General features: G+C 40.2%; 1 protein-coding gene and 1 pseudogene across 1 annotated transcript in view; both read left to right on the forward strand.

Moving 5' to 3' along the window:
- Nucleotides 1–27,621, forward strand: part of PPM1L (protein phosphatase, Mg2+/Mn2+ dependent 1L) — a 238,831-nt gene that overhangs the window by 3,658 nt on the left and 207,552 nt on the right. The window lies entirely within an intron of this gene.
- Nucleotides 15,151–17,074, forward strand: LOC129402149 (40S ribosomal protein S29-like; annotated as a pseudogene).

Genomic DNA, 27,621 nt, shown 5'->3' on the forward strand with positions numbered 1-27,621 from the left:
GCATAGAAAGAGAGAGAAATCTATAGACAAGAAATGACTGTCATCGGGGCTGGAGCGATAGCACAGCGGGTAGGGCATTTACCTTGCATTTAGCCAACCCAGGTTCGATTCCCAGCATCCCATATGGTCCCCTGAGCACTGCCAGGGGTAATTCCTGAGTGCAAAACCAGGAGTAATCCCTGTGCGTTGCTAGGTGTGACCCAAAAAGTAAAAAAAAAAAAAAAAAGAGAAAGAAAGAAAGAAAGAAAGAAAGAAAGAAAGAAAGAAAGAAAGAAAGAAAGAAAGAAAGAAAGAAAGAAAGAAAGAAAGAAAGAAAGAAAAGAAAAAAGAAATGACTGTCATGATGTCTGTTTTATAGACTTATGGGAACACAGAGGAGGGACACCTGTCTTAAATCTATGTTTTACTGCACGGTTAAAGTGCAGACTTTGGTTTCAGATTTTGCTTGAATCTCTGTTATGCCTTACATTAGTAGTGACCTTGAACAAGTTTCTTAAGTCATTTTACCTGGGAATCTTTCATCTTATATGAAACATAATGCATATAAGGAACATTCTCATGTTGTATTATTATATCCAGTCAAGAGAAATGCTAAATAGAGAAAAGGATGTGATAGAAGAAAACTTAGAGATTTAGAAGTCTTCAGTGTTGGGGCAACAATAACCAGGGAGATGTACATTCTACAAGGGAAAACCACAATTTTGATCACTAGAAAGTTGCTGACTGTGGCTGATTTATTAGGTATATCCCATCATCTCCTTGTTCCAATTTCTGGTAAATTATTAATTCAGACATCCAGGTAGCTTAGCATTGGGAAAGGATCATGGCTTCAGATGTAGCATTTTTGATTTGGGGAAGGAATTTCCTCTACGTTTAATAAGCTGAAATTTTGACTTGTAGATCATATTTATTGGTTTGGCAGACATAAGTTTGTTCTCATGAGTTTACTCAACTGTGTGTTTTTTTGGGGGGGAGTGTTTGGGCCATATCCAGCTCTCCTCAGGGCTTATCTCTGGTGACACTCAGGTGATCGTATTTGGTGCCAATGCTCAGGATTGAACCAATGTTGTCTGTTTGCATGTATCTAAACTGCTGTACTATCTCTTTGGCACTCAGTCGTGTATTTGTGACAAAGTCTCTGGATTTATTATGCTGATTCTGGATGACTGTGACTTCCAGATAGAAAATTTAAAGATCCTTGTCTAGGTGATACCCTGGGATCTTGAAATACTTTAACCAAGATACTGTAGGTACACACTTGACTTTGTGTGTCCGTTTAGAGCCATGGCAGTGATTGTTTGCTGTCTAGATTTTAAAACATTAAAAATATAAAGCTCAGGAAAAAACTGTATTAATTGATGTGGAAAGGTTATTATTATTATTTTTATTTTTGTTTACTTTTTGGGTCACGCCTGGCAATGCACAGGGGTTACTACTGGCTTTGCACTCAGGAATTACTCCTGGCAGTGCTTGGGGGACCATATGAAATACTGGGAATCAAACCCAGGTCGGCCACATGCAAGGCAAATGCCCTACCCACTGTGCTATCGCTTCAGCCCCAAGGAAAGGTTATTTTTAAACTAAAAAAAATTATCTAGGGGGTGGGGGCGGGGGGTATACTGGGGTTTCTGGTGGTGGAATATGGGCACTGGTGAAGGGATGGGTGTTTGAATATTGTATAACTGACATATAAACCTGAGAACTTTGTAACTTTCCACATGGTGATTTAATAAAAATTTAAAAAAAATTATCTAGGAAAATAGTTCATACTTATCTATAATTTTTATTCACAAGAAAAAGTTATGTTTTGCTTAATTATTGTATTACCTAAAAGAAATATCACCAGTCCCTTGAGGCAACTTTGTAAATATTTATAGCTAAAACCTATTTAGAAGAATGAATTGTTATGTTTTCCATATGCTTATGGGCATTACTGATAATAGGTCATATATTATTGTTTCGTACAGTTGACATACACCTTAGACAGTGGCTTAAGCTTAATGTTTTACATTTCATGGGAAAGGCGTTCTTCAGACGCTTTTCTGGGGCTGGTCTGTTTCGAGGATCAGCATTTCTTAGAAGTGCGGAAGAGAAACTGCTTATGGATGGCTGCCCAAAGGATATACACAGTATAGTTCTTTAGATTAGTGGCTGTTAATTTTTCTTGAGTCATGCTTCCCCTTGAGAATGTTATGAAACAATAAGCTTACCCTCCCAGAAAAAACATGTGCCTCAAATTTTGCTTATGATTTCAGAGATATGTGGCTCTGGATTTTAGATTAACCTAGATAAAATGAAATCTGTTTCTGATAAAGCTCTTATACCAGGACTAGTAGGACTCATTCCTTTGCTAATTGCTTTCTTATCTGTCATTTGTATTTACTAACTTATGTGTTGTCCATGGCCAATGATGGTTGTCAAGATTAATTATCTTTTAAGGCACACTGACAAATCAAATGCAAGCATGTTGTTGAGGACTTTGTTTGTACCAAGAATAGTTCTCTGAAGCCTTTTTTGCTCTTATTTTAAGGATGGTGAATCATGTCACCAACTGGATAGACCTGTGTGTGTTGACTGCTAGGAGTGTGAGAGCTAAATCTCTGATCTGTCGCTAGGAAATGTGCAGAATCTTACAGCATGCATTAATTTGGTTCATGAACCTCACTCCCAAGACAGGTCATCTTTTCTACATTCTACCACATCCTTTTCTCCATCATTTCTCTTGAACGGATATATTCAACATGAGGATGTTCCTTATATGCATTATTTTTCATATAAGACGAAAGATCCCCGGGTAAAATGACTTAAGGAACTTGCTCAAGGCCTCTTCTTAATGTAAGGCATAACAGAGATCCAAGCAAAATCTGAAGCCAACGCCTCTAATTTAACCGTACAGTAAAACATAGCTCAAGGTGTCCCTCCACTGTGTTCCCATAACAGCCTATAGAACAGACATCACAACAGTCACTCTGGTCTATAGATTTCTCTCTTCCTATGCAGTAAAAAGACAGGAATCATGTTTCATTAATTTTTGTATCCCTAGTGTGTGACTTCTCTCTCTAGGTAAATATGCACACTAATGTGTCCCAGTTGTTAAATATAAAGATCACCAAACTGAAGCCCGTGAACTAGCCACACAACCTTAGGAAAGTCATCATTTCTCCGGTCATAAACAGTGCCTATAACGACCCCCTGCTCCTCTCACCTTTGGCTGACCTTCCTTCTCCCTCCCCAGGCCCCCACCACTTGTTGGTTAACAGTTGCGGTTTTGGCACAGACTATTTCCTCCCGCAGCCCCCACCCAAGAACTCCCGACCCTCCACTTATTCTCCCAGATCACATGTCCCACGTTCTTGTGATATGTGGTGTGGTTCTTGAGAGCTCTGTGTTTGTAGATCTTTTCATTTTACACAAAATAATTATTGATTTGTTACTGATTTACCCAATTATTAAAGTGTGGGGGCATAGCTTTACTCCTAAACATGTGCGTATTCCAAAATATACCTCTAGTGTCATTTTCACTATCAAATTTGCCCCTCCTTTTCAATAATCATATTTTTTTGAGTCTAAGATTTTTTTGTATGTATGTTTCAGCAGTTTATTTGCTCTATGTTTTACATGAGTGTGTGAGACCATCTGGTAGTTGTCTTATATTTTCTGATGTACTTTGTTTAGCATAATCACCTCATTTTCCATATATCTGCAGAAGGTAATATTTCATATTTTAATCACTGAATAGTATTTCTTTGCATATTTATTTGACAACGTCTTTATTCATTCCTCGCAGGACATTTCACGTGTTCCTATGCCAGATAGATCTTGACTATAGGTTAGATTTGACTTTAGGATAAATATGTAGGGTCATGTATGTGTTTTTTTTTTTTTTCTTTTTGGGTGACACCCAGCGATGCTCAAGGGTTACTTCTAACTTTGCACTCAGGAATTACTCCTGGCAGTGCTCAGGGGACCATATGGGATGCTGGGAATCAAACTCGGGTCAGTTGCATGCAAGGCAAATGCCCTACCCACTGTGCTATTGCTCTAGTCTTCAGGGTCATGTATGTTTTTGCCTACTTCGGAAGATGAAAATAATTGCCTAGTATGTAAATTATTGTTAATTTACACAGCAGAAAATCAACAAAATATCATTTCCTTATTTGTTTATAATGCTAAATTGGTATGTTTAGTTTGAGAGGATGTGAGTCTCTAAACTAAAATAGAAGATGTTACATTTCCATTCCAGAGAACTACTTGATACATTATTCTCCAAGACAATATTAATTCAAGCCCAAACTTTGGTGGTGGTTAATTGTAATGTTTTTAATATAAATCTTCAAAGCTAAAGTTTAAATAAAGGAAGACATTAACTATATTTTATAACTTCCTTTTATAGTTCTGTTCCATTCTTAAAAATCTCAAAATGTTTGAAATGCATATTCTCGTAGTTATAACTCATGTACAATTTTAAGTTGATAGTCTTTAAATATAGTTCAATCTAGGTTCTACAAATCTATGTTTTAAACAAATTTAGAATTAAGATGGGAAAATGCAGGAATTATCCTGAAACACTGGTGGGGGGATTGGTGTAATAATATGCAACTATAAAATAACAACTTCATTACTGTAGTAAACTACGATAGCTCAATCATGATTAAAGTTAAAAACTTTGTACTTTACATTTGAGAATGACCTGTGGGACAGCGTGTGGCTGTGTCTGCCTGGCCACCCCAGGAGGGCTTTGCTCACAGACTCACTCCAGTCCAGGCCTCTGTGCTCTGGGATACCAGGACACGCTTTGCCCAGGGAGTGGAGGACCCGAGCACCCTGACTGGTTTCCACTGCACAGAGGTGCCAGAACATCGAGGTGAAGCAATTCGATATGGCCTAACAGCCCTGATATGTTCTGCACAGTTCCTCCTTGACAAGTCCCAAGGAAGTTACCAGGCTTTTTCCGGAAGTCTGTCTCTGTCTCTCTCTCTCTCTGTCTCTCTCTATCTCTCTCTCTGTCTCTCTGTCTCTCTGTGTCTCTCCTCTCTCTCTCTCTCTCTCTCTCCCTCTCTCTCCTCCCTTCCAAAAAATTGTCCTGAATTTGTGATTGTGAAAGCAAAATAGTATTTGAAAACCTGATTTCTCCCCAAACACAATAACTCGTGGGTCTTGCTCTTGAGCTCTTGGGAGCCTCTTCCTCCTCTCTGCGGAGAGTGAGACTGGGAGTCGGTCTCGTGGAACCTTAGTCACAGCCGGCTTTTCTGGAGTGGGGGAGGGCTTTGGTAGTTAAGTTTGTTATTGTTAAGGCTTTCAACTTTAAACATTAATGACATGTCTTTTAAAATAAGTTATGATTGACAAGGCCCTTAGATATTAGATCCTGAGAGTATTTATTTTAGATATTACACCCTGAAAGTATTATTGAATTAATGAGAATATGCATTTTAAATAAAATATAAAAGATATTCCCCCTCCCCCCCTTTCCTAGAAGATAAGGGAGTTCCTATCTGATATGTGGAATCACCAAAGGGCTCCCAGCTGTCTGCTCCCTAAACTAAACTGGGCATCTGAGGCTTTATAATTGTGTGAAAGGGTGTCTTTTTTCTTAATTTGTATAAAAGTGAAATTCATCATCACAGTAGGGTGTATAGCTATACCATACCATTCATCATGATTGCCCTTTTGGTTTTGCTTCTGCTTGAGCAACTGACAGATAATCTATGCATCTTGGTTGTTAAACTAAAGACCAGTTATCTATTAGTCATCATGTCAGGAAGCCTATTTTTCCCTGGAGAAGTAAACACTTATTTGCATTTGCTTTTCAAAGTTAATATTCCAGGTTTTGGTCATTATAAATGTGTAGTGATTTAATGCTCTTTAGCAATAAATCTGGAAAGATCAGATTATATTCTTAATGGAACAGTCTATTCAGCACCACTCTGTTTTCAATTTTTTTCAAAAACTATTTTTTTCTCTTTTTGTAGTGGTATCAGTTAAAAAATTAATAGTATATGACTAATACTATGCTAATACATTTTAAAAAAACTTTATTGAATCATCATGAGATAGTTACAGGCTTTCATGTTTGGGTTACAATCACACAATGATCAAACATCTGTCCCTCCACCAGTGCACAGTCCCCACCACCAATATCCCCAATACAGTCCCCCTTTCCCACCCTCCCCCTGCCTACATGACAGACAATATTACTCATACTCTCTCTCTACTTTTGGGCATTATGGCTTGCAAAACAGACACTGAGGTCATCATGTTTGGTCCATTATCTACTTTCAGCACACATCTCCCATCCCAGCTGGTTCCTCCAGCCATCATTTTCTTAGTGATCCCTTCTCTGTTCCATCTGCCTTCTCCCCTCTGCTCATGAAGTAAGCTTTCAGCTATGGGGCAATCCTCCTGGCCCTTGTATCTATCTACTGTCCTTGGGTGTCAGCCTCATGTTATGTTATTCTATACTCCACAAATTAGTGCAGTCCTTCTATGTCCTTCCCTCTCTTTCTGACTCATTTCACTTAGCATGATACTCTCCATGTCTATCCATTTATAAGCAAATTTCATGACTTTATGTCTCCTACCGATGCTAATACATTTTAAAATGAACATGGAATAGATAAATTATTTGTAGGATTGCAAATAATATAGTTTAGTAAGAGTGAGAAGAAAATTAAGAAAATTTAAAGATAAAATCAAAATAGGCCTATAAAAGTGTGTTTTATCTTACTAAGGGAATATTGGCTTCATGCTAGAAAATATCATATAGGTAATGCTTAAGAAACTGCATTAATAAGTAAAAAAATGCAATAAAAGTCTTTATAGATGCAATAAAATCCCCTGAGTAGACAGAATATTCAATATAAAAAAACATTAATTCATTATTGAAAAAGTATAAAATAAAAAAAAGAAAAAGTATAAAATCCCTAGCAAACTAGGAATAATCAGACCTTTCTTAATCTTGTAGAGGGCATCCATAAGCACACTTAACGGCAAAATGCTGAGAAGTTTGTCTAGTCCTTATTTATTTGAATCAACATGAGATACACACAAAGTTCTTCATGGTTGGGTTTCAGTCATACAGTGTTCCAACACCCTTCGTTTCACCAGTGTGCATTTCTCACTACCAGTGTCTCTAGTTTCCTTACTACCACCTCCAACCCCACCTCCAGGTACTTTTCTTCTCCTGCACTCTCTCTCTCTCTCTCTCTCCCCCTCCCTCCCATCCCCCCACTCCTGCTGCTCTATTTCTCTTTCCTTTTGGAATTATGGTTTGCAGTACAGGTACTGAAAGGTTATCTATTTCACCACTCAGTTCTACTCTTTTAAAGAAGCTCCTTTAATGCTTCTCGCAAAACTGGCAACAAAGCTATGAGGTCCTTAACCTGTTGCATGTATTTGAGGCTCTGTATTGTTTCTTTATATATGAATGATAATCTAGTGAATAGAGTAATCTTAGTAAGGTATTCATTTCATTGAGCTTTGTAGTATATGCCACCATCTTTTTTTTTGACTCGTATGGTCTCATTTGATAATCTGCTGTTCCTCTTATGGGCTTTTCTTTGTAGGGCGGCTGTAAACTCCAGAAGGTTTGCCCCCAAAACCAAAACAAAATAATTGAAAATTTCTGTACGAAATAAGAAAAAAATAAGTGTTTTAGTCTCTCAAAGGGCTTGTATCCAAGCTATATAAATTACCCAAAAAGTTCAACAAAAAAATGAACAATTCTATTGAAACATGGGGAGAAGACCTTAACAAACAGTTCTCCAAAGAAGACAGAGGGCTGGACAGCAGTCATGTGATAAAGTGATCATCATCACTGATTATCAAAGAAATGTAAATAAAAATATAAGCGAAGTATTATCTCATACCAGTGACAATGGCTTATATTAAAAAGGTGGAAACAACCAGAGTTTATGGGGATATGACTAAAAATAAACCCTCATTCACTATTGGAGGAACTGTAAACTGGTTCAACCTCTATGTAAAACAGTACAAGACTTCTCAGAAGTTAAAAACAGAAATGTCCTCTGGTTCTGATCCAGTGATTCTTTCCTTGTTAACTCTTTTAAGACCCCAAAAGCAGTCATTTAATATATGTGTGTGTATGTGTATGTGTATGTGTGTGTGTGTGTGTGTGTGTGTGCGCGCGCGCACGTGCGCACACCTGTTTTCAAAGCTAAGATAGGCAATATCTGGACTTAATCTGAGTGTTCAGTAACAGGTGAGTAAATAAAGAAATTGTGGTATATATACAAACAGGAATACTATTCATAAGAAAAAATGAAACCTTGCTCTTTGCTACTTTGATATCACTAGACGTTCTCGTTTTTTAGTGAGAAAAAAAAAGCCAGGAGAAGGGAAAAAAACTGGATGATCTTACTCTTATGTGGTATATAAAGACAGAAAACAAAGGAGTGGTCAATTGCCAATGAAAACAAGCTTCCCATTTCTGACAACAGAATTGAAGTTACCAAGTGGAGAGCGGGTAATGGAAGGAGGGATAATAGGGCATACAGAAGGAGTGGGTGGACCAGGAGGGACCTAGATAGTGGTTGAGGATTGTGGATGCTTTGATGCTAGGTGTAGTGTAGAACAGTGAAAGCAATGCCTCTTGTTGTGGATGTTATCATACTTTGCATCTGAGATGATTTAGAAAAGTTGATGAGTGAATGGAATGTGAAATGACTGGTTTAATGGTTTATTGCGTCTAAAGTTTATTTGCTCATGTAGTGAAAGATGAAATTCAGTGGTAAAATAAGCCAAAAAAGAACAGAAATTCAAGATATAGAAATAGGAGCAATTGGGGATTATGAGTATTGACTAAATTTAGTATATATAATAAATTTATATATAAACTAATATATATGTGTATATATACACAGACACACATGCAAAAAATCAGCATTCATTGGAAGAACAAACATTTTTTAATTTTTGTGGGAAAATTGTTATTATTAGATCTATTTTATGGAAATATACTAAGGAAACAGTCTAGAAATAGGCAAAATAAACGTTTGTGGGTGGGATGGGAGGTATACTGGGGTTCTTGGTGGTGGAACATGTGCATTGGTGAAGGGATGGGGGTTTGATCAATGTATGACTGAGACTTAAACCTGAAATCTTTGTAACTTTTTTCATGGTGACTCAATTAAAAAAAAAAACCCAAAAAACAAAACTAGGCATTGTTCTCATATTTAACTCTGTCCTTCAAAAGATGTTCAATTATTCAATTAGAAGTATTATAGATTATAGGATATTAGATGTGTTTTAGTGCTCAAGCTTAGTATAAAAGAACTTGTTCCAGTGCTTAGTTGAAAAGAAGTTCAATCAGAATTTCCCTCCTAAAAGCATTACACAGAATGAGATTATTCATAATATTTAGTGAGTATGGAAAAGTATAGACATGTAAGCAGATAATTTCAATTGCCTGGAAATGGAAAAGATGGTTCATAGATTCAAGATTTAGTGCTCAAACATGTTTTGTACTCTCAGAAGAGGCACCAGACAAGTTGCTTGACAGAACATAAAATAGCTTGTTAGCTTATTTATATGAGAAAGGATTATAAGTAATTAACTTTATCTTATTTTGCCTAATGTCATCCAGATTAATTAGTGGGATACTAATTACTGAGCCAAAGAAATAGAATTTTACCAGGCTGGGAGATGGCTCAAAGGGTTGGAGTTTACTATTCAATCTGTGGGATTAAAAAAAACAAACAAACATGTAAATGAACAGCAAATAGGCAAAGTCTTTGAAACTAGAGATTTTGTCTATAGATGTGAGTTCACATCGAGGGGGTGGTGGGGTAGGTCCTTGGGACACTGGGGGAGGGCAGTAGGCTCTCTGGTGATGGGTGTGGTGTGGGCATGATGTATGCATGAAAATATAATTAACAGGGGCTGGAGCGATAGCACAGCGGGTAGGGCGTTTGCCTTGCAAGCGGCCGACCTGGGTTCGATTTCCAGGATCCCATATGGTCCCTTGAGCACCGCCAGGAGTAATTCCTGAGTGCAGAGCCAGGAATAACCCCTGTGCATCGCCAGGTGCGACAAAAAAGAATTTAATAATTAATAGCATTGTAAATGGCAGTTTCTCTGTAAAAATAGCTAAAATTGGGGTTGGAGTGATAGCACATCAGGTAGGGCATTTGCCTTGCACGAGGCCGACCCGGGTTCAAATCCCAGCATCTTATACGGTCCCCTGAGCACCACCAGGAGTAATTCCTGTGCATCGCCAGGTGTAACCTCTCCCCACCCCCAAATGGCTAAAATTAGCAAGGGGTTGGAGTTTATGCCTTGCATCCGTGAGGCCCTAAGTTCTATCACTGATGCTATGTGACCCCAAGCTCCTCTGGGTGGTACTCTGTGACCCCAAGCACTTCTGGGGTGACTCTGGTGGCCTAAGCAGCACTACATCTCTGGCCTGAGTACCACACTTGGCCGGTTTCACTCTGCCTGTCAAGTACTTCGGGGAGAGGCCCTGGGTCCCTGTGCACCTCCGTGGAGGCCTTGTCTCCTTCCCCTCAGAGAGAAAACATCCAACAAGGACTTAAAATTCCCACCTACAGAACGGGCATTTTCCACATTAGGGAGTTTTATGAATCATATTGAAATCCAAGTAACACGAGTTTTAGTAATTAACATTAGTTGTAATGGTGCTCAGTTCCAGCTGTGGGAAACAGAAGTTGCTTTGTGATTTTTTTTTTCACCCCTGCAGCTACCACACTCATTCCAGAGAAGATGAGGTCTCCTAAGACAAAACCATATTTCCTATAGCATTAAGTTAAATTTTACCATGGTTGTATTGAGTCTGAGCTGAAGGTTCATTTTTGCCTTCCTGAAATTAGACTGATTTTTTTTAGTTATCTATGTTTAGCTAACATTATGCCTATTTTGATAGTTTAGATGATTCTGCTTTCAGAAATTCTATTTACTACTCCCCTGTATTATACTATGATACCCCAAAGATATTTTTAAAATTAATCTCATTATGGAATCAGAGAACTTTATTACTGTGGACTATTGGTGATTTTCTCATTTCTTCTAGAATAAGGATTTATCTAATTTCGAATATTTTAAAGAGATTTTTAATTAAAAAATTTGCCACCTTAGTAATTTTAGAAATACAGTTTAGTACTATTGAGTTAAAATTGTTCAATACGTTCAGTTCTATGAAATAGATCTTCAGAACGTTTTCATTTAAGGAAATGAAAACTGTAAGCATATGAAGCCATTCCAGTCCTTGCCCCTCCAATAACCCCTGCTCTACTTTCTAGTTTTGTACTTTTTGCTTCTTTCTGCTTTGAGTCAGACCTGGTTGAACTCAGGGACTGTTTCTGGTGTGGTCCCAGGGCTTGCTCCTAGCGGTACTTTGGGAAACATCCTGGTTTATTCACCCTTTGTGATAGCTCTCCAAACCCCATATTTGGTTTTTTTTGGGTGACTAGCTTGTTTTACTTAGAAAAAAAATGTCTTCAAAGTTTATCTAGTGTGTAGCATGTGAACTGAGTTCTTTGCATTTTTAAGACTGAACAATAGCTCATATATGTATATCACATTTCGTTCATCTAGTCATCCATCAGTGGACATTGGTGTTGCTTCCACCTCTTGGTGGAACGAAGTGCTTTGAAGATGGGTATGTAAATAGCTCTTCAAGACTCCGCTTCCAGTTCTTGGGGATGTATATTCCTAGCAGTAGCGTTGCTGACTCATATGGTAGTTCTATTTTTAATTTTTTGAGGAACTGCTATTCTGTTTTCTAGAGCAACGGCACTTCCACCACAGATCATAGAGGTTTGATATTCTCTACCTTTATATTAATACTTGTTACTTTTTAAAGTAAATGTCTGAATATATCACTGTCATTTTGGTACACATTTTTCTAGTGATGCTCACCATCTTTTCCTATACCCGTTGGCCGTATCATCTTTCAAGAAATAGTTATTTTTACTTTTGCACATAAAATAAATGTTTGTTCTTCAGTTGTTGAGTTTTAGTAATTTTCATATTGTAGATGTTAATTCGTTCTTTGGGGCTACTATTTCCCCCGTGTTGTGGGACTCATCCTGGTGACGCTGTGCCATTTGTGAGGCTCAGAAGTCTGACAGCTGTAGCACTCGTGGAGCGGCTGGTCCTTCTCAAGAGTCAAAGCAGCTGAAGGAGGAGATCAGCCACAGGGATATCACATTCTTTATCTAAGCCACAGACGTTATAGCGTTCAAGCTGCCCTTCTGCCTCTGCCAGCCTCAGGGGTCTCTATTTGCTTTGTCTGAGGGCTCTTCCAGCTCCCTCTGGCCAGTGCTGGGGACATCAGCATTTCCTCTGCTCTCCTGGGTCTCCTGGGCTTGTTTCAGCTGGCAGCAACAATTACACCTCGAGCCAACAGGGCAGATTCCACTTACCTCACAGCGCTCACAGGGAGAGGAATAAAGCTGTTACAAGAACATTGCTTTCTGCAGACCCCTAGGCCATCAGGTGGACACGTTATCCAAGGTCTTACTCTTTGCCTGGGTGTCATCCCAAGGTCCTGCTTTTTTGCCTAAGCCAAGAACGGGTTGTTTGCCTCTGTTTGGCAAAATTCATAAAGCATCCCACTAACACAGACATTGAAGAATTCATTTCATCCGACGCTCCCAAACCTGCTATCAGACCTAACTGTACTTGGTGTGGGAAGAAGCATAACGATGTTTCCGTTTTCCCTACATTTGTAATGGGCTTTTGTGAGTTTGTACACTGATAGAACTTAAAAATTAATGGGAGACATGTGAAAACTATATGAGAAACCCTATTATGGTTGTCCTCAGCCACCAGTCCATGGACCAGTGATGGTCTGCAGCTGTAGGAAGGTTGCAAGCCACTGGTCTACAGACCAGTTGGTGAATAGTTGCTAATTCATGAACCAACTATGTATGACAGAAGATGGTCCACAGGTGTAAGAGGGGTTCACAAATGCTGCCTGAATGTGCCCTTTAATCTGAGACACTTTTTAAGAAGAGTACCTGGATAGCTTGACATTGTGATGAACCTCAAAACAGAATGGATTACTTGTAATTGTGAAAGTAGAAACATTTCCCCTGCAAACCCAGTTAGAGTGTTTTAAAGCAAGAAATATAGGTGAAACTAACATAGATAAGAACAACATGAAAGGGGACCAAAGGTGAGAGTAACTCCCATCATTAGAACTTGTCATCTATTCTGATGGTTCCCAAAAGGGATGATTTTTGGCCCCAAAGGACAATTTTTGTCCTATTCTTTTGCAAAAACCTACCTTGAGAAATTTGAAGGCTTTGGGCCTAACTCTTAAGTTCATCCAAAGCACTTGGATAACACACTGAGTGCTTGGTTAGAGGCTTACTTAGTCTGCTAATCATAAATTTTCTAGAATAAATAGTCTAAAAAATGATTTCCCTGGCTTTGTGTGTGTATGGTGTGTGTGTTTGTTTGTGTGTGTGTGTTATAGTCACACACACAGTAGAACATAAATGATATGTTCTGTTATTTCTTTTTCTTTTCTTTGGCACTGTTTCAGTAAAAACAAACAAAAAAAACTACTATGTTAACTGAAAAAAGCAAACAGCATCATACAAAAGTTTAGAGGTGAGAAACAGTGTTTCAGGAGTGTATCTTAGATGACTTCCTTCCAAGTCTCAGTTCAATGTGGAGATGCATGGGGTTAGCTCCATTTTATCATTAACTCAGCGGACTCGGAGGAGGCTAGAAATAGCGTAGGGTTTGATCTCCTTTTGATTTGAATTCAGGCCCATTCTTCACTAGCCTTGGCAGGTAAATGAGACACTCTGGACTCAATATCCTCTTTTCTGCCCACGGATATTATCTGCTTCATTGAATGGTGAGGGCCAGTTGTCTAGACAAGGGACTCACACCTAATTGTCAGACTTCAAATCTTCAACATATAAATGTAAGTCCCTTGACTTGTTTCGAGTTCTCAGTGTTTTAATCTAGAAAATGAGATTACAGTAGTATTTACCCCACAAGTGATTTTGTCATGGAAAAAATTATTATATGTAAAATACAAAAAAATACTCTAATATTGTGAGAATTTGGTAAGTATTATCTCTTTTTGGAAAAAAATTGACAAATAATGTAAGAATTTTGTAGTATTAAGCAATAAGAAGGTGCTTAGGGACAGAGAGAGAGAGAGAGAGAGAGAGAGAGAGAGAGAGAGAGAGAGAGAGAGAGAGAGAGAGTGCTTAATAATTTGAATGCATGCTTTGCATTCAGGAGACCTGGGTTTGATCCCTGGCACTACAGGGTCCCTTGAGCACTGCTAGGAGTCACCTCTGAACACAGAGCAAGGAGTCATTCTTAAACACCAGCAGGTATGGTCCAAAAAACCAAAAATAAAAGTGCTTGATAATTGGTCTTATATTTTACCTCTTTGCTTTTAAGGAAAATTAAAATTTTCATACATTAATTGGTTCCAAAATTATGGAATTTCAGGCATTTAATATATAATATCTCTGTTATATCAGTTATGGGATAACCAATTTTTAAAATATTATATTTTAGTAGCAGTGTGTTATTATTTAATGCTATTATTATAACAAAATTTCATTAGCCCCTGAAGTTGAATTACTAGGAGTTTGATCGTAAGAAGTCATCAAGATGCAAGAGGGAATTCTCATTATTTCACTTATATTTGACAAGTAATATGTAGTAATTTTACCTTTAAGGTCTTTGTTCAACTACAAGTATAAAGCCAAGATTTCATTATTAATGCAAACTATATTACACCAATAAAAATAAATTTTAAATGATAGAAGGAAGAAATTTTTTCTAAAATGAAAAGACATCCTACTCAATGTGAGAAAATATTTGCACACCATATGTCTGACAAAGGATTTATATCCAAACACAGAACTGAACAACAAAACAAACCACCTTATAAAATAAAGTGAGGAGGGGCAGAAAAGGAGCTGAACAGATAATTCTGTGAGAAGATATACAGTGGCCGATAGGCATATCAAAATGTTTATCACTGACTATAAGGGAAATATGGGTTAAGATGACTGAGGTATCATATCACACCAGTGAAAATGAGCTACATCAGAAAACCTGGAAAATAGAATACATCAAAAGCTACATAAGGATGTGGTGAAAAAGAATCCCCATTTACGGGTTAGAGCAAACATTTTTTGGTTCACCTCTATGTAAAACATTATGAATAATTCTAAAATAATTAGAATTTTCAAGAGCGCACTCGTAGGCCCGCTCCTTCCTTTTGCATCGTTGCCTCTGAGTGAGCAAGATGGGTCACCAGCAGCTCTACTGGAGCCATCCGAGAAAATTCGGCCAGGGGTTGCGCTCTTGCGGCATCTGCTCCAGCCGGCACAGCCTGATCCAGAAATACGGCCTGAATGTGTGCCCCAGTGTTTCTGCCAGTACGCGAAGGACCTCGGCTTCATCAAGTTGGACTAAGTGAACTTCTGACGTTGGTCATCAGAAACATCTACCTGGTACCTGGAACACATGCAGATCTTTGTACATAAAATAAAGTGACTTCAATTAAAAAAAAAAGAATTCAAAAATAATTAAACACAGAATTTCCACATTACCCAGGGATTCCATTATGCTTCTTTATATCTGTTTCAGGAACACACACACACACACACACACACACACACACACATCAACTGAAAAGGGGGTCAGGGATATTGCTGAGTGGTAGAGCACATGTCTTGCATGAATGAGGCCCTGGCTTTGCTTCCTGGCACCAGACAGTCTCCTGAGCACCAAGGTGGAAGTAACTCTTGAGCACAGTAGAATGTGGCCCTCCAAACAGAAACAAAAACAAAAAAGATACACGTACAGTTTTGTTCATTGCAGTGCTTCTTACAATAGCCAGGATCTGGAAACAACCAAAGTGCCCAATAGCAGATGAGTGGATAAAGATGTGGTTTATATACTCAATGAAACACTACTCGGTTATGAGAAAAAGATGAAAGCTTGTCTTTTGCTGTAACTAAGATGGAACCATAAAACATTGTGCTAAGTAGAGATTCAGAAAAAGAAAGAAATACCAAATAACCTCGCTCAAGGAATATAAAGAAATAAGACAAGGGCACAACAATGGTCAATGGACACAAACCCTAAGATACTGCCAACAGTGGCTGGAGCGATAGCATAGCAGGTAGGGCATTTGCCTTGCATGCAGCCGACCTGGGTTCAGATTTTCAGCATCCCATATGGTCCCCCAAGCACCATCAGGAGTAATTTCTGAGTGCATGAGCCAGGAGTAGCCCCTGTGCATCGCTGGGTGTGACCCAAAAAGCAAAAAAACAAACACCAAAAAGATACTGCCAAGAACTGAGGCTGTCGACTGTGGGGCAAGGTGTGTTGGTGAGAAGGGACCTAGGAATAGTGATGGAGGGACAAGGGTGTGCTGGTAGTGGGTGTGGTACGGTATCATTGTCAGCCTAGAACATCACTGCTATTATAAGTTGTTATACTTAAAAATGAAGGAAGTATGGCAAAAGGGGTGGGAGAGATCCTTGTTCAGAAAAGTACCTAAAGAATTGTAGGTTTAGTCAGATTTCTGTGGAATTGTAAAGATGTCATTAGAATAGCTATGAAGTACAGGGAGAGAGAAGGAGGTTTGGGCTGGAAACGGCTGCTTGCTCCCAATAAATGAAAGTAGAAAAATAGATAGTCTTTTCAAGCTCCATTTTCACCCTTGGGGTGTGGATATGTGCCAGAATGGCACAGAGGTCCTTTTCATCTTACTAGGGTAGAGTAGAATTAAGGTAGTCTATGGTGGAACCATTTGTCAGGTTGAACCAGTGTGTTTGAGGTATTGGAGTTTGTAGAAGGACACACTTATGGAGTATATGCCTTTAAAAAAACCCCCAAGAATATACATTTTATTATAAAATTAGATAATTTAGAGTTTAGCATAGTGATGGCATTGCTTTTAAGACTTAATATTATTATTATTACCATTATTGTCATTACTGTACCCTGAACCTCTTTATTATGCTTAAACATTATGTTTTGGATTAATTTAAGTTGTTTTACATATTCAACCAGCTACTCTAATTCCCCTTTAGGAGTTTTATTCCTTTTTATTTTATGGACATACATTTAAAAAGTATAACAGTAAATTTTCATTCAAATGAACATATTTATACAATCAGCCTCTAACCCTGGAATCCGCTCATCATGTTCCCTTTATCAGGACCAAAAGTTGTTTTTCCATTTAAGTGACATTTGGAGCTATTCATGGCTTCATAGAAATGCTTAATGGCTATGACTGACAGCTATAGCCTTAGGGATCACCTTATTTTCTTTTGTATTTTACGTCTGCTTTCATTGTCTTTGATTTAAAAAGGGCATCTTCTGTTTGGGCCCAGAGAGACTGAGTGGTCTTATAGATCTTGCTCTGAAAATAGGTGAGTGCTCTCTGCTTTTATTTTTCCTGACTTACTGAAGTTCATTGAAACCCAAAACTTGTTCATTGTACTAGAATAAAAAGAAAATGGGTCAGCTGAAAGACTTGGAGATGCTCTCTCAAAAAGCATTCCGCGTTCAGAGGAGTTCATGACCCAAGGATGCGCTTAGAGCACAAAGCGGACTATGCTGGGCGCCCTTGCGGGTCCTGGGCTCCCGCCACAGAGTGAAGCAGTTAGGCCACAGCACTGGCAGCAGCTGCAGATCTGGAACTTGGGTGTGTTTTCCCTGCTATTGACTGAATTAGAAAAGCCAGTGGTAGCTCTTCAGAAGGAAGCATCTTAGAGGAGTGACACAAATTTGGGTCTTGAATATGAGGGGTTTTATATATATATTTATTTTATTTTATTTTTTTGCTTTTTGGGACACACCTGGCGATGCACAGGGGTTACTCCTGGCTCTGCACTCAGGAGTTATTCCTGGCGGTGCTCAGGGGACCATATGGGATGCTGGGATTCGAACCCAGGTCGGCTGAGTGCAAGGCAAACACCCTACCCGCTGTGCTATCGCTCCAGCCCCTATATATATTTAATTTTTGAAGCCAAAGTCCAGAACACATTTCTTCTGAAACCCTCAGGACATCATCCTAGCTTTACGCATCTTGGTAACTTCCTGGGCTCAGCTGATTACTCTGCCATAAAATAGTGCCTGCGTTTCAGAATGTCATTACACCTTTGATAGCCAGTGTTATTTTTTTGAGACTTATGTATTCCATTTTTTAAAAATTGATATTCACATTCTAGGCATCTCACCCATTTATAGTGTGTAATTTAATATTCTTTTAGTATAGTCACAAAGTTGTACAATATATGCCACAGTCTAATTCAAAGTGTTCTCTTTACCTGAAGAAGAAACCCTGCCCCCATTCCATTAATTTAGTTTTATCAAATGTATTTGTCATTTTTCACCTTTCATAAAAGTTTTGGTGTCGTGAGAGTTGCATAAGTTTTTGCATAGATATTTTCCCCATATATCTTCTGTTATAAAGTTGATTTGGAAATGTATTTTTCAGTCTTGACACCAAGCACCAGGTTGACTGGAACTGTTACAGGACATAAAGTGATAGAGGATTAATCACAGTCAATTTTGAAAACATCGGTGCTTGTGAATGGCATCGTACTTCCTAGAAAGATAAACAAGTACAGGGAAGAATTTTGCTTATCTGCCAGTCAGACTGCATTTTTAAAAAATTGTCATGGTTGGAATGATAGCATAGTGTCTGGGGCACTTGCCTTGCACATGGTTCGGGAGTGGTTCCCGAGTGCAGAGCCAGTAAACCCCGAGCACTACCAGAGTTTACAAAAAAAGCAACAGCAACGAATTTTTTTTTGAGGTTTGTGAACTGAGAAAATATTTCTGAACTATGTATAAAGCATAGTAATGATTGTTCCTTTAGACTATGGAGTCTACCTCTCTCTTTGACTTTGACGTGTTTATTACAATGTATGTTGGTGTATTTCTGGTTATTTTGTTTGAAATTCCTTGCACATCCTTGATATGAGTGTCTGTCTCCATCTGCAGTTTGGAGATGTTTTTTCAAATAAGAATTCTCTCTTATTTCTTTTCCTCTGGGTCCCCTGTGAGACAAATATTCCACTTGATACTGTCACAAAAATCTGTTACCTCCATTACAATTTTTCTCATCTTTTTTTTAAATGATTTCCTCTGCATTATCCTTGAGCTCACTGATTTGTTCTTCATTCTCTATCATTCTGCGGTTAAGCTAGATTATTATGTTTTTTAGTTCTTCTACAGTATTATGCAGCTTAATGATTCCTGTTTGGATTTTGTTCACATATTGTCCTTGTGGCTGGCTGTCTTCCATTGATTTCCTTGTGTCGTTGTGTGTCATGGGATTGTTTCTTTGAAGTCTTTATGGGGAGTTAACCGAGCTCTCATGGACTTGGTTGGTATTCTTTGACTTTGTCAGGCAGGGGAATTCCTCTGTTCCTTCTTTGTGCCTGCTGCTGAGGGCTAGAGCGAAGGTCCCTGTTCAAGTAGGCCTGGGCATTAGCACTAGAGCCGGAGCTGGAATCTGGTGGGGATATTCCTCTGAATCAGAACCACAAAAGTGAGCAACAACATAAATTCTGGGCTTGTCCAGAATGGTTGGAGGAAATGGGAGACTGGGCTGAAGGGCTCTTGAACGCTTCAGGCTCCCAGATCAGCTCACTTGTCCGGGCAACCCTCTACATCCTGAATGTGATAGGGGATTAACCTGGCCCCCGCTGAGTAGTACACAGGCTCCTTGCCCACCTGAAAAGTAAAAGCAGCCTTTGCAGGAATGTTCTCCCAAAGGCCAAGGAGAGGAAGGATTTGGAAGGGGTAGGTAGGCAGGTATGAAGGAAATACACGAAGGTAAGGAACTGTCCTCTCTTTCTAAATCTGGGTCTTTAGGAGGACGTGCTTTATCCCATGACCAGGTTCTGGCATGAGACTAAATACATGACCCTGAAAAATCAATGGCTGCCATGCAGTGCCAATCCCACTGAGCCTTTAGGACAGCCCTGGGAGACAAATTTCCATTCTGCTTACCTTTGTGACTGCTCTGGTCTCTAAAATATGTTTCTGTGACTCACTATAGAGATGCTGATTGCCCCAAGTTTGGATGCCAAATTTGTTACCGCATAACTTCTACTCCAGGTCCTCGTGGATGGCCTGTAAAATTAACACACCGGACACCAGCTGTCTTTGGTGTTATGGGTTTTTAAATTAAAGCTCTTTATTTAAAAACACATGTTGGTATTTCTTTGCAGACTGCAGTAGTCCCAGAAACAGGAGCCCGCACATCCCGGACAGCAACCTAAAGCAAAAACCAACCCATCAAACAACAAACCCCCAGACCAACCCCAGGCCTCCTGCATACAAAGCATGCATACCAACTTCTCTTTGGGATTCTCCATGGCTTGTGTTAATATTATTTTTAGAAAAATTTTAATTTGTAGTGGTTATAAGAGTAGTTTGGGGGGAGAGGGAGATGATAGCTCTTTTACCTCTGAACTCAAGTAATTTTTCGTCTAATAATACAGTTGGCTTTGTTTTTACTTAAGTACACTTAAGTAAAAATACACATTTTTTATACACTTTTTATAAAACCCTCTCCCCGCCCCTACGAGGCCCCGAGTTACTGCCCACAAATGGCTCCTGGCTCCTGAACGGCTTTAGGAGGCACATAAACCAATCTCAGAACCCAGCAGTTTTTGGCAGAAATGCATCTGGACTGAGCATTGAACTACAGCACCGTGCCACCCTGGGTGGGGAAAGGTATTTGTCCTTTCTGCCTTTTCTCCCCAGTAGCATGGTGGCTGCCACCTTTTCAGAACCTACTGGACAGCCAGATATGAGACTATAGTAATGTGACACTTGAGGCCCCACGGGATAGGGGGTGGAACTGGCCCCTCTCCCCGCCCCAACGAGGCCCTGGGGTTGTGGCCCACGAACAGCTCCTGGCTTCTGAATGGCCATGATCCTAGAGGCACACAAACCAATCTTAGAACCCAGAGGCCTTTGGCAGAAATCCCTCCAGACTTATTACTAAAATATCAAAAATCCAAAATCACATGTCCACTTTGTGGCCACATGACATCATATGCTCTTCATAATCAGCAGTAGAAAACAAATTATCTAATGATGCCTTTTCAGCAGGTCTGATTGTTGGGGAAAATTCCAAATAATAATGATGGGTCTTTTTTTGGGGGGGGTCCCACCTGGCAATATGCAGGGGTTACTCCTGGCTCTGCACTTAGGAATTACTCCTGGCGGTGCTCAGGGGACCATATGGGATGTTGGGAATCAAACCTGGGTCGGCTACGTGCAAGGCAAACGCCCTACCCGCTGTGCTATCTCTCCAGCCCCAATAATTATGGGTCTTTTGTGGAAATATTGAATGTGATCAAAGTGGAGAGAGAGTAAAGTGGAAATCATCTGCCACATCGGCAGGGGGAGGGCTTTGGTTGGGGGGTATACTGGGGTTCTTGGTGGTGGGTAATGTGCACTGGTGAAGGGATGAGTGTTTGATCATTGTATGACCGAGACTTAAACTGGAAAGCTCTGTAACTATTCTCATAGTGACTCAAAAAAATAAAAATTAAAATAAACAAAAACCTTTTTATAAATAGTTTTCAAGCTACTTATTTACTAAATCGTGTTGCTTTTGTAGTTTAACATTGTTTAGCGTTACAGGAAGGAAAGGGTTTTTTTTTCCCTTTTGTTTTTGGATGATGCCCAGCTGTGCCCAGGCCTTCCAGATCTGTGCTCAGGGATTGTGCCTGGCAGAGCCCTGGGGACCTGGGGAGCTGGAGCCGGAGCCCAGGTGGATGTCAAGTGCCCGACCCACTGTACTATCTCTCCAGCCCTAAGAGTTTTTCCTTTTAAAGTGGTAATTGCTAAAAATAATAAACTCAGTAATCTTTCTTTAAAATTATTTTGGTCTGTTCCTTGTCCAGTGCGACTCATGAGCAAGTCTGGAACATCTCTAAAGCTATGTCTGTTTATCATCAGAAAAGGCCTCCTAAATCCTGAGCTCTAGAAGAGACTTTTTTCTCAGAGCAGCTTTTAACTGAATCTCTCAGGACCAAATGACTTCTAAATTCTCATGTGAATCTTTTTTAGTTAAAAATGATCCTGGTGCTCTTTTGTACTTTATGTGCAGAGAACGGCACTTACATTTACTATACGAGTAAGGAGAGGCTGCTAAAATCTCAGGGCTCAGTGTAATAGAGACGTTACTGGTGCCTGCTGGAGTAAATTGATGAACAACAGGATAACAGTGACAGTGATACAGTGATACTTAAAAGTTAAATAGTGAAAAGCATCAAAATCCCTTAGTTGAATAGATCCACTAGTATCTCTTTGGACAATAAAAACATCTTTTTTCTCATGATTCATTCTACGTCATTTCTTAGAGCTTCTTAATTATGTAGGGGTGCTTTGATTTTAGAATGGTCTTCTAGGCAATCAGGTTTTGGATCAAACAAAAACCTTAGTGGTAAAGAGATGATAATAACGTTCTTGAAAATACACATACACATACACAAGAAAATTTAGAAAAAAAGTCTATCTTTCTATTGGAAAAATCTAGGGAAACCCTAAAATATGTTTCAGTGAGGTAAGGATTCAGGTAGGGGCCTCCTTGTTAGTCATAATACCAAGAAATTTTTGGAGAGAAAAAATATGTGAAAAGGAACCAGCCTGCATCCAGTGCAAAATGAAAGCTTGAACACTTCTGGAGATAATTTACAAAGATTCTGGAAATACAGAGAACGACAAAGGCACTAGAACTCAAAAATATTATAGCACAGTGGGTAGGCATTTGCCTTGCATGCGGCCAACCCAGGTTCTATTCCTCCGTCTCCCTTGGAGAGCCAGGCAAGCTACCGAGAGTATCCCGCCCACAAGGCAGAGCTTGAGCTTGGCAAGCTCTCCGTGGCGTATTCAGTATGCCAAAGACAGTAACAAGTCTCACAATGGAGATGTTACTGTTGCCCGCTTGAGCAAATTGATGAGTAACAGGACGACAGTGCTATCTTATCTACCACTTCTGTATAGAGAGCCGAGTTGAGGCAGCTTGGAAAAGACTCTCCAGAGGGTCTTTACCCCCAAATAACTCAGAGTACTGTGTCTTGGAGATGCCTGCAACTCTCTTTGTCGCATAGTTTGTTTTTCCCTGGCTCTTTCTCTTTCTCCGTGTTCTCCCTTCGAATGGATCGTATTCTGTAATAAACTCTTCTGCTCTACTGTTAGTCTTCTCCTGGATTTCTTGTCTGTGATAAAAGGTGGTCTGAGCCCCAGTGGGAGGTTGGGACTGATGTTGTCTATTCCTGTGAAGGCCATAACCTCACCTCAGCTTTGCAACCTCTGCTCTCTGAACCAGGGTGGGTTTCCAGGCAAGGATCACATTGGGTTATGGTGCAGGCGCACTCAGCCATGCTGTTGCTGCTTTGGTTGTGATGCCTGCACACATGCTTGCTGGAGTTGCACTCTTAGTGGAGGTACACAGCTTTCTGGGGTTGCACTCTTAGTGGAGGTACACAGCTTGCTGGGGTTGCACTCTTAGTGGAGGCACACAGCTTGCTGGGGTCGCACTCTTAGTGGAGGTACACAGCTTTCTGGGGTTGTACTCTTAGTGGAGGTACACAGCTTTCTGGAGGCCCTGCAGTCTCCGGTCCATGCTCACTTGAGGTTGTACTTCCTGAACATGGCATTTGCACACCTTTTTAGTTGCAGTGCTGACCATGGCCTGCCACTCCACACCCCCTTTGTGACGTTGATAGATACAGGCCTTATTAGATGTTTCTGGAAACTGCTTATGCTGCCAGAAATCACAGAAGCTGCCAAATTTCTTACATGTGGGACACTGAGGTTTTGAATCCTTAACCATATGCTTGCAAGCAGGTACCCTAGACCTCTGCACTCAGGACCTTTACTGATTTTTATTTTATTTTATTTATTTTATTTTTATTTTATTTTGTTGTGTTTTTTTTTTTTTTTGAGCACACATATGGCTGTGCTCAGGGCTTACTCCTGGCTTTGCACTCAGGAATCATTCTTGGTGGGCTTGGGGATCACGTAGAGTGCTGGGGATCAAACCCAGGTCAGCTGTGTGCAAGGCAAGCTCCTTACCCACTGTACTTTTCTCCATTCCCCCCTTTACCATATTTTAAAGAATGGCTTAATACGGTTTACTTCTACCCTAATATTTTGTTTTATTCTTAATAATATTACTAGAGTTATATGACTCTTGCAATGTGATTTGATATTGATAATGGACTGGAAAAATTGTGGCGAGCCGAGCAAACCATCTTTTACTATATGAATAATTAATCAGGAATGACTATGTTGCAAAAAACTCTGGATCTTTAATGTTGAAAGGGAAAGTGGGGGGCAGGGTTCAGAGAGATGTACAGCAGGGAGGGCGCTTACCTTGGATGTGGCCATCTGTGACTCAACTCCCAGACCCACTCATGGTCCATCGAGCACTGCCGGGAGTGATCCCTGATTCCAAGAGTAAGCCCTGAGCCCACCCAGTGTTGCCCAAATTCTGGTCCCAAATAAGAAATGAAAATGGTTAAACACTAGAGGATACTTTATTGAAAGGGAAGAAAGGCTCCTATGTGGAAGGTCCCCAGAATAGGATACCAGTAGGGAATAATTACCCTCTTTTATACTTTTATAACAGAAGGGAAGGAGGGAGCAAGCAATTTTTAAAAAAATTTTCTCGTTAAACTGAGGCAGGCAGGATGACAAGATGGGGGCAGGCAGATATTATGGTAGCTGTCACCTCATCCTTTGCTATCAGGCTCAGCCTTGTGACACTTCAATTTCATATTTCATTTATTCTAACGTTCTTCCTATTTGGACCCTGTCCATATTAGGGTAAATTTCTAAAGATGGAAATTTTCAATCAAAAAGTGTATTTTTGTGGAGTGGGGGCAGGGAGTGGTGGTGTTTGGGCCACAACTGATAGTCCTCAGGGATCATTCCTGATACTACCCGGAGGATCATCTGATGAAAGGGATCCTTACCCCAGGCTCCTATTTGCAAAGCATGTACTTCAGCCTCTGAGTCTTCTCCCTGGCCCCAAAGTATATGGTTCTGATCTTGCCACAGGAGTACCAGGAGAGTCCTTCATTTGAGATTTGTACATATATTGCCTGATATTCTAATATTTGGGAATATTAGACTTTGGGAAGCAGAAAGGACTTGAGGGGAACTTGTTCTGGTGGAATTGCCCTGAGTAACATGAAGATATGTCATGAATTATTGCTGTGGTTTACTTGCGAATGTTCTATGCAGCTGGGTGTTCTTTTTGGAAATGCGCCAGAAAGATAGTCACATTACTGGGAAATTACCCAGGACCGGATGAGCCTACTGTAGGGAAACAATTATATCTGGGTCACTTAAAGAGTGGCATTTAAACTTCTGTATATAACAACTGTAATATTTCCTCAGTGAAAGTAGGATTCACATGGGAAGACATTGTTAAGAACCCTGTGAGTCAGGGTTAGGCTGATCTGGTAGAAATTTTCCATTTTCACAGTGTTCATAGAGGATTCTAGGATCCAGTAGGTTTTAAGGCATCTTTTGAGTTAGAATTAAGCATTTTGGTCAGTAGGGAGTTTTAGAAAGTCTTTGTCTTGTAAACATTATTACTGGCTCACAGCCTTGTCATTCATTGGGCCAGGCTTCGTTAGTTATACTCGGTATTCTGATCTTTTATCAGATTTTTCAGACTACGGCCTGTGGGTTCTAGTGTACCAGTGCATTTTTTACCAGAACTTTTTGTTTTTAAAGGGGGTCATAAAATGAAGAGATGTGTTTAAACACATTAAAAAGGGGGTGGTGGTGAAGAGAGCACGTGTGTAGTTAGTCAGATGTTTTCTTTTCTTTTTGTAATGTAAGTGCCTGATTAAGCTCCGACTAAGGCATCAACTTCCCAAAAGTTTACTTCAAATAAGCACTTGTCAGATACAGGACACAATGAGTCAGGCTGCCTCTGCCCACTAAGGCTCTTTTGTCCTACAGGTTCTGGTTGATTTGATGATTACCCGTTGGGATTTCTTGTGCCTTCCTCCCCACCCTTCCCCTCCACAAATTTTTTTTTTTTTGTCAATCTGTTTTAAATTCCCACGCTAAGGAATTTTGCCAGTAAGGAGTAAGTATTGGAAACCACAGTACACCCCCCCCTGCCCTCACCCAGATAAAATCAGGCCCCTAGAGCCCTGTATTCTCTCTTTCTCCTCACCTGGGATCTCACTGTGGCCCAGGTACACTGTGCAGTTTCCAGGTCTTATGAGTATCATCCAAGCCACACAGAAACTGCTGAATAGAAAAGAGGAACGTTTCTGGCAAAGAAACAACTTATTTAAGTTGAGAAGCAAGTCTGAGTAGCATTACCTATGAAACAGGCTTCAAAGAGAAGAACAGGGAATTGGGTTTTATACCCGGCAGAGCAGTGTTTCCAAAAGTGGGCAATGCTATTTCCCCTGGGAAGGTGCTGGAAAGATCCAGGAACCCAATAGTACCCTCTGGTGCAATTGGAGAGTGCTAGAAAGGAAGGTAGACTGGGGGCAGGACATGTGGGGGGAAGTAATAATATTGTTAGGTTTCTCCTCACACAAAACAGGCTCAGCCTTCAGCTAAAGGGGCTGATCGTGTGTCTCTGTGCCAAGATGGCAGTGAGTCCTGGAGTGTCTCTATCCATGTTCTGTTTGCTTGTAGGACCCATAAAGATAGGATCTTGGGCATGGGACTTAGGCAAACAGGAAGACCTGGGATACTTGTATATGTGTCTACTCAGGGTTTATGAAGCTGGGGGTACGTCCTCGCCATTCTGCTCCTGATAGGAAGTACCAGGGGTGGGTTGGTGCTTAATGACAGGGCTCAGATACAGAATGTTCGGGTCCCCATGGCTGGTCTCCTCCTTTGACTTTGGCTCTGGGACCTAGTCTCTGGGGTGGTCCAGTTGCTTCATAAATGGTGAAGTGGGCAGAATCCATGACCCTCTCAATGGCAGGATTACCTCCCTGGAGGGCAAGTAATTAATGGTTTGCTTGGTTTCTTGAAAGGTGGTGGGTGAAATAAGTTAAAGAACCTCTGTGGTAGTGTGACAACATTCACCAGTCTAGTTTTAGTCTAAGGTAATTCTTACACATATTTAGCAGTTTTCAAGAGAGTACTATATATAGGTAGTAGGTTTTGAGGAAACTCATGTATATTTATGAAGGGGAGTTAAGGGAGTGTGCAGCTGAAGAACATACAAGACATACATCATAAGCGCGCGTGCGCGCACACACACACACACACACACGCGCGCAAATTGTTGGAGGCACCAGAGTGATAGCACAGGGGTTGGGGCATATGCTTTGTATGTGCCTGGCCCTGGTTGCATGCCTGGCTCTTCATGGCAACCCTTGGCACCTCCAGGTGGCCTGGAGTTTCCTGGCACTGCAGGCCCTGAGCAGCACTGAATATTCTCTCCCCCATTGCCCGAATATCACTGAAGTGGCCCCCAGAACTCCCTCCCTACCCCAACATAGGACAGAGAAACGTCATGGGGTGGACTTGAAGTATGGTAATGAGGCCATTATGGACTGTAGGTTCTATCATACCCATGATTGCTGCGAGATGCATCCTACACAGCTCCCCGTTGTTATC

The sequence above is a fragment of the Sorex araneus genome, chromosome 2 (assembly GCF_027595985.1).
Source record: "Sorex araneus isolate mSorAra2 chromosome 2, mSorAra2.pri, whole genome shotgun sequence".
In the NCBI taxonomy this organism is placed as follows: Eukaryota; Metazoa; Chordata; class Mammalia; order Eulipotyphla; family Soricidae; genus Sorex; species Sorex araneus.